Source organism: Mus caroli, chromosome 16 (genome assembly GCF_900094665.2).
Source record: "Mus caroli chromosome 16, CAROLI_EIJ_v1.1, whole genome shotgun sequence".
In the NCBI taxonomy this organism is placed as follows: domain Eukaryota; kingdom Metazoa; phylum Chordata; class Mammalia; order Rodentia; family Muridae; genus Mus; species Mus caroli.
The window spans coordinates 39,068,508-39,076,864 of record NC_034585.1 but is presented as its reverse complement, the minus strand read 5'-3'; the positions used below and the strand labels follow the sequence as shown (position 1 = coordinate 39,076,864).

Sequence of the window (8,357 nt, the reverse complement as noted above, 5' to 3'; positions counted from 1 at the left end):
CTCTTTCTTTCTTCTTTCGTTCTTTCGTTCTTTCGTCCTTTCTTTCTTTCTTTCTTTCTTTCTTTCTTTCTTTCTTTCTTTCTTTCTTTCTTTCTTTCTAGAAGGAGCCTTTAAATGGGCCTCTCAAACTATAATTGACTTGAGATGAAGTAAAAACCTTATCTGATAATGTATTTTTGCCATGACACTTTACACATGTCCTACTAAAGTGAAGTAAGACAATATGGGAGACATGATCTCCTTGATCTACTGAGGTTTTTTGCCCATGTAAAGTTTGAGAAAAAGATTACCCCAGGTCAAGGGGATTGGCTCATCCAGTAAAGCCCTTACCTTGTAAGCACAAACCCCCAACTTTGATTCCAAGCCCCCATGTAAAAGTGCTACATATCATTGCATGAGCCTGTAATCCTAGGGGTGGGGAGGTGGAGACAGGAGGATGCCCTGAAGATTGTTGGTCAGGAAATTTAGCCTAACTGATGACTTAAAGAAATCTGATGGCATTCTAGAAAGTTATACTTGAAGGCCCTCATGTACATATGCACCACCACCATGTCACACCACACCACACCACACCACACCACACCACACCACACCACACCACACCACACCACACCACACCACACCACACCACACAGATAAGAGAGAGACACAAAGCAAATGAGAGACACACAGAAAGAGAACTTTTTCATCTAAAGGTTAGTTTCCAGGGAGTGATAACTTAGCTGGGAAAAATAGGTAACTTGTATGGAAAAAATAAGCCCAAGCACCACTCAGGTCACTCAGATTTTGTGAAGGAAAAGTTAATTAATAAAATAACTAATAAACTAATAAATAACTAATAAAATAAATAAATAAATAATAAAATAAAAATAACTAATAAAATAAACTTTACAATGCATAATTCACTTAACGATCTGGGCTATGCTATTTAAGTTTGGTTTTTGTACTCTTACAGTTTTGGGAATCAGTTTTAATGTTCTTTGTGTAAAGAAACTCTGGTCCTGAGTTAGAATCATGTAGAACAATGTCAGACCAGTCTGTAATTGCAGTTACTTTCCATCTCACTTTACCATTACTATGGATTTTTTTCAGAGAGAAAAAGAGTGAGAAGGTATTGGATAATTCTGTCAAACCGTATGTAAACAGTAGTCTGGGGAATTATTGTTGGTACTCTTTTGGTTTAGACTTAGCTGCTCATTTTCTTAGAGGCACAAAATGAGAAGATGCTATGTTGAAAAGGTAGACAGAATAAAAACAAAAAACAAAACACTGAACTGAAAGTAGGGGTGCTGGAACAGAGTTTTGGTTTGGCTTATGGCCCTCTCCATGCACAGACTTATGTGTAGTCTACCTACAGCCTGAGCCTTGGCTTGTCATTTATACAAGAAGGGAACTGTACTTTAAAACTATATAACAATTCTCCCAACCTAATCCTTAAAGCTGAGCTGTCAATATCATTATAGCACATGCATTTTTACACTTTTAACCATGCTTGCCTTTAAATTTCTAGCTTTCTAGATAATTCCCTGGTCTACTCCATAGGTTAGGAGCTAGAGCTAGTGGTCAGTGGTAGGAAATCTGAAATCTGAGGTTTGAGCCTAGATTTAGAATCATCCACATGAGCTTAAGTTCTTTCCTCCTTCCTTATCTTTTTAAAGAAAGAGACAGCTTAAAATGATCAGCAAGCTTCCATTGAAAAGACTTTCTACTTATGATTGGCTATCTAGGTCATTAAAGCCCATCCGTTCAAAAGATAATGCATGAATTGGATGTATTTTTGCGGATGGTAGAATTATTGGTAGAGGGATAGAGCATAAAATAGAGAAGGTTTTAAGCTTAGATTTAAATTTGATATATGTGAGCTCAAATTGGAGCTTGGCCCCTCCTTGTTCTTTCTTATTAGAGACTTTAGTACTTTGCCCAGAGTCACAGTGCTTCAATTCTCTCATCAATAAAGTCCTGGAGCTAGCAGCAGGGAGGCCCATTTGGAAGCTGATGAAGGAATTTAGAAAGATTCTGCACCAGGTTTATGATAAAGAGATGGGAAGGAGAGGATGGATTTGAAATATACAGAGCTTTTGAAATGATTACCTACCAATGGATTAGATGTAAAGGGGAAAGGAGGAAGGAGAAAGGGATAACATCCAGGGTTATCTGTTTGGGCATCAAAAGATGCAATCCACCAAAATAATGTGCACAAAAGGTGGAATATGGCTCAGTGAGTTGAGTTTGATGAAAATGTCTGAGGATCTGAGTTCAGGTCACCAGCACCCATGTGAAACCCTAAGCATGTTGGTGCATGTCTGTAATGCTAAGATTGGGCGAGGCCTGATAGATTACTGGCCAGGCAGCCCAGCCAATTGGTGGACTCCACTTTCAGTGAGAAATCCCATCTTAAAACAAAGACAAAGCCAAAAATCAAACAAACCATTAAGGTACAGAGAACAGTAGAGGAAGACACCTGAAGTTTATCTCTCTTCTTCAAACATATGCATACACATATGGGCCTATAAACACACGTGTACACATGTGGATACATGCACATGAACATATGGCATATGCATCACACACACACACACACACACACTGTAAATCAATAAATAAGGTAGAGATGACCAACAGTGTAATAACTCAGACCAATTAGTTTTGTATCCTCACTTATTCCATATTTTTCCTGCTCTTCAGACACCCATGCCATCACAGTTGGTAGCTCAGTGTTCCACTGATGTTAGTAGGAAAGACAATGTTACTTCTGATTCAATAGTTTGCTTAATTATTCAATATGGAAAATTAATCTCAAGACATGTTTGTTTTTGGAGGACATACATATAATTGACAAATCCTTAGTGAAGACTGATGTTTCATTAGTCTGTCATTTATCCAGTCAAGAAAAACACACACCCTTAAATCCTACCATCACCAATACTGCTACCATCATCACCATAACCACCACCACTATTACTGCCACTACCACCACCATTACCGCTATTGCCACGACCTCCACCACCACCATCACCATGACCACCACCGCCACCACCACCATCCCCACCATCACCACCATGTTACTCAGAGCTAAAGCATATTGATACAGTATAGTTGAGGTGCATTCCCTCAAAGCCTTCTGGGATAGTATTAGGATCACAAGTCCCAGATGCATAATTTTGCAGAACATTCCTTGCTCTGACTGTGTAAGTCCATATTATTTAACTTACCTATTACTTGATGTCTATTACTTGGGGGATAATGATTTTTTTTTCTGACTAAAAGAAATGGGAACACATTGAGCCTGCTTATCTCATCACTTCTCTTTGTCCTGTTTGGTTTTGTCTGTTTTTGTTTTGAAGATAGTGTCTCACTATGTTGTTCCAAGTTCTTTGGACTTCAGATCTTTCTGTTCTAAAAGAATAGTTCTTTGTGCTTTTGGGATTTAGCTTTTGGCCAAGGAGCTGGGGGTCTTCTTGTTCTCAAAGCTGGATCTAGAACTCATAAAGGCAGACATTCTTGACTAAGGTGCCTGGTGTGTGTGTGGTTACAAGGGACTAGTTGGTACTACTTCTACTTTGACCTCTACCATGGAAACATTTAGCCTTTCAAACTCATCCTTATTTATGAATGTGTTTCACACGTGAGCAGGTAAGCAGCAAACTGTTTCTCAAGCTGTTAGAGGCCCCAGCATGCTGGAAGCTATCTAGAAACTAGGGGTAAGAACATTAAATCTAGAAAAAGGATGACTCTGGTCAACCACCAAGTCCAACCACTTGCTTTTTTTCATTTAGAACCTGCAAGTTCCTTTCATCAAAGTCAATTCAGTCAATTCACAGCCACTAATAAGCAACGCAAAAGCTCATTGCTCCTCTTATTTCTCAAATCACATCATGGTCCAGGTCTTCTTCCATGGCTTTTGTGAATGAACATTCCAAAGTTCATTTGGAATGAATTCTGTGTAGCTATGGCTAAGAAAGAGTCTTATGAAGTATACTGTAGCAAGACTTGTAGAGTTAAAATAATAGGTGTGCCTGCTCAAAATATGGTTTATAATAAACAATGTGGTTCCTACAAATGCTGCACAGAGAGATTCATTGTCATTCTTTATACAATGTTGGAAGAGCGCTTACATACAATTGTCAAATGATTCCTCCATTGTTTTTACCTTCAAAATTTCAGGTTCTGAAAACATTAATCAGAGCTTTCTTATTCTTACAGCACTGATGACAAAATTCTTTCCATCAGAATGATGATAATAAGGATAAGAGTGGCTCAGGCAAAAACTCACATTCATTTAATCTTCTTAATATTGGGAAAGATAGCAAAAAATCATAAAATTTGAATAAAGGATATGATTTACAATACTATAGACACCTATTAGATAAGGATGTTAGACATCCTTATCTGTCCAAATTACAGCCCTAAGAGCAATGTGTTAGTAGTGCTATTTGGAGAACAAGAAGGAAAATTTGTAGGGGGTTAGTAACTTGTTCAAAAACATCTGAGCTGTGTTTGCTGAAGAATGGATTTAGATCCATGCTCATCATGTTCGGAACATCTCTGAGCTGCTTTGTTTGTTTGAATAAGTTCTTTCATTTTATTTTTAAGATTTTTATTTTATTTTATACGTATGAAGTTCTTGCTCACATATACATCTGTGCACCACTTGCACAAATCCCAGTGCCCTTAGAGTCCAGGGAGGTCAGATTCACTGGAACTGCAGTTATGATGGTTGTAAGCTTCCATAGGTATGTGAATACTGGGAACCAAACCAGGATTCTATATAAGAACAATAAGTATCCTTAGCCACTGAGCCAACTCTCCAGCCCCAAGAATGGACTCTTAATAAGGAAATAAAATATAATTTAAGGGAACTTGAAAAGTTAGTGTTGCAGATTTCTGTAAATGTTTACAGAACGTTGAAAAAAATGGTAGAACACATAGTGACATAGATCTGAAGATGCAGGTCTGACTTTCTCCTGTGCCTCTACTGTTGCCATAGACACCTGTCTCAGCCTCTTGCCTATGAATACAGACAATGATACCTACGGATCTCGTATACAGGTGTAAGGCAAATATTGTATGAAATCAGACGTAAAGAACACTTTCAGCATCTAAAGTAGCTACACCAGTTGCTTTTTGCCTCTACTGCTTTGCTGGGTATGGGTAGAAAGAAATTTGAGTTAGACCTTGGAGTCTGAAGTTTGCCATTCATAAGTTCTTTGACTTTGGCCCAGGGAATGTTTACATTCTGTGTATATAAGAGAGAGGGGGTGGAGGGAGTATGAAACTAGAGACACAGTTTGGGGTAAGGGAGCCGGTGGAATATCTGGAAGGCTCTGGGAGAGGAGAATAGCTATGATTAACTCTATAATAGAAATTCTCAAAATATAAGTGAAAATGTTATTTGGAAAATATAAGGGCAGCACTTGGTAGGTGTTGCCATGAATAACTTGAGGTCTCACTCTACAGTGAGACATTATTTCCCTAAATATACATGTGTATACTCAACAGGTGGTGCATGTTGTTCAGTAATCTCTGCTTTTTCTAAACTGCCACACATGTAAGAGCTTCAGCGATATCCTTGTCACCAGGCCCCTACCATTTGTATAGGGTGAGCCATTTAGTTCTAGTTGCAGAGTTAGGTGAAAGGGAGATAGATGAAGAGAGGAAATGTTAAAGGTGATCAATGTGTGTGTGTGTGTGTGTGTGTGTGTGTGTGAGAGAGAGAGAGAGAGAGAGAGAGAGAGAGAGAGAGAGAGAGAGAGAGAGATTGTAGGTAAAAGATGGAGACACTAACATGTCAGTTGTGTGTGGGGGAAATGAGATCTAAGAGCATTGTTTAGGAATTTCCTCATGAATAGAAAAGAAGTCCACTCTAGAAAGATCTGAATAAAAGCAATAGCATGCATCTATTGAACACTTGCTCTGTGGTAGATACTATCCTAGAGGCACATTAATGCATAATGGAAGGTGCAATTGAGAGCATAGAGCCAGGAAAGTGGATTTTTGTGGTTGATATAATCTGTGCCTTCATAAGACACAGAAAGTCAAAAGTCTTGTCCATTCCATAAATTTCACCAAATTTATTCAATGACAAAGATTTTGAGGCAAAGATTTAGCTTTCTATAGGTGCCTGGACCTCCTACCACTTAGGAAATAGACTTTGCCTGTAAAATGGCCATGTGCAACGATATAGACCTACCACAGAGGCAGGTTATCTAAGAGAAATAAAAAGGAGAGGCTACAGAATCTGCTGTGAGCTCAACGGGTGAAACTGTTATGTCTCCCTTCCTTACTGTGCTAGCCTCTATGTGTCCTGTAACAAACATCTGTTGGCAAATGAGTAAATGAATCAATGAGTGGCAGTGGGAAAGTTATAAGTGCTGAGATTGCTTCTTTTAGTGGTATCCAGGGTATGTTTATTATGATAATCTCTCCCATCAGTAGTTTTCTTAGCCATCCTGTTTGAATGACCTAATCCCGAATCCTGTGTTTGAAATGGAATAGAACTCAAGTTAAACAAAAGAAAGAAGATTCAGATGAAGTGATAGAAGTGATCCTGGCTATCTTTCTATAGGTGAGAACTATAGAATAGTAGTAGTAGATTGAATGTAGACTGAATGTAGTAGTAGACCACTGTAGACTGACTCTATTTACACAGTGAAACTATGTTTGGCTACCTTGGTTTATCTGAACAGAATTTCTGGTGTGAGGACTGATTTTATATACATGTACTTTATGAGATTTGGATTAAAAAGGTGATTCCAGAGGAATTTGAAATTAGAATTATTTTCCTGATTTGTAGCCAGCATCATTTATTTATAGAGTTTGTGAAAATATTATGATGGAGTTTTATTTTGAGTTTTCTATCCTTACCTTCAGTTAACATTTCCTGACTATTTTTGTGGGGCCAAGCACATTCTTGTTCCTCTTGGTTAGAACACATTTGGATGTCTAATTGAATTCTTCCAAGATAATTTTTGAGAATCGGCGGGCTCTGTCCGTATTTACTGATTCACTCATTACTGGCAAAAGCTCATATTTTCATAAAAGTTTTCTTGAAAATTATCAGTATTTTTTCCAGATCTAAATTATACTTTGGGGACAGTGAAGGAGCAATGTCAGACTAATTGCTTCAATAATAACAGGACCCGGGCGACTAGCTTTGATCTTGGAAACCATCTCCAATTCAGACCACTTTGATGTTTCATACAATGGAAGCATAAATATTTTCTATTTACTACATGATTGGACTTTCAGAAACCTAATTAAGTTGAAGGTCAATTAAGGGAAAATGAAATCTTGACTCTAAAAGTCAGAGAAGAGGTGGCAGATGATAGCATGGCTATGTGTGCATAAAAGAAGTTAACTAACCTAATTACAAACTTATATAAACACCCAGAGAAATTGCCTTTCATGTGAAAAAAGGACCTAAAGCATTTTATAACATTGAGATCATTAATGCATCTTTGAAACACACCCAGTACTGCAAAAGAATAGTAATACTGGCATTTCAAAACTCTATTACTAAAAAAAAAAAATTGGAGACAGCTAGGGATAAAAGCACTTCACAGCTCATCAAATGCAACCCCTTGCTCTTAAAAATGAGATCATAAATGTGGAGTTCAGTGCTGTATCTGTTGTTTTCCCCAAGGTACACAGTAGAGTCTTCACTGCCCATTTCGGAAAGCTATAAGGCTGACTGGAGGTAGGCACTGGAGACCAGGGCATTCCAGCAGAGGCTAAGCCACCTTCAACAAGCTCCATTCCAAAATTCTAAAGCAATAATAATGATGCTTATCTCATTGAATCATGGTGAGACTAATAGCATGCTTAAATCCCTAATAGGAAGCTATGTTGAGCATTACAAATATTTGAAATTTCTCTTCTTCCTCTTCCCTCTTGGAAGGTTTGGGCTTCAGAGTCAAATAGACCCGAGGCTGAACCCTGCTTTCTTACATTTGCTTTTTTGTTACCTTGGATAGGCGATTCCCTAAATTCACACTTGAATTTCTAATGCTTTAAATTGGACTTGATTATATATTACATTGTCAGGGTTTTCAGAAGACTAGAGTTCATTTATACTGACTCTGGCATATAGGAGACAGCAGCAAAGATGTAGGAAGGCAAAAATGTATTTCATCATGGCCTAAAATACACTTTCAGATGTGGGCTAAAGTATTTGTACCACGTGTGATTGTGTATGTATGTGTTATGTGCATAAATGGGTATATGTGTGTATGAGTGAGATAATAAATATATGTGCATGGAGAGAGAGGAGAGGAGAGGAGACGAGGGAGAGGGAGAGGGAGAGGGAGAGGGAGAGGTGGGGAGGGAGGGAGATAGGGAGGAGAGAGGGGGAGGGGAAG

At 38.3% G+C, this 8,357-nt stretch overlaps 1 protein-coding gene across 2 annotated transcripts in view; it reads right to left on the bottom strand.

The window, feature by feature from the left end:
- The window catches only part of Lsamp (limbic system associated membrane protein), a 2,106,845-nt gene that overhangs the window by 32,182 nt on the left and 2,066,306 nt on the right, over positions 1-8,357 (bottom strand). The window lies entirely within an intron of this gene.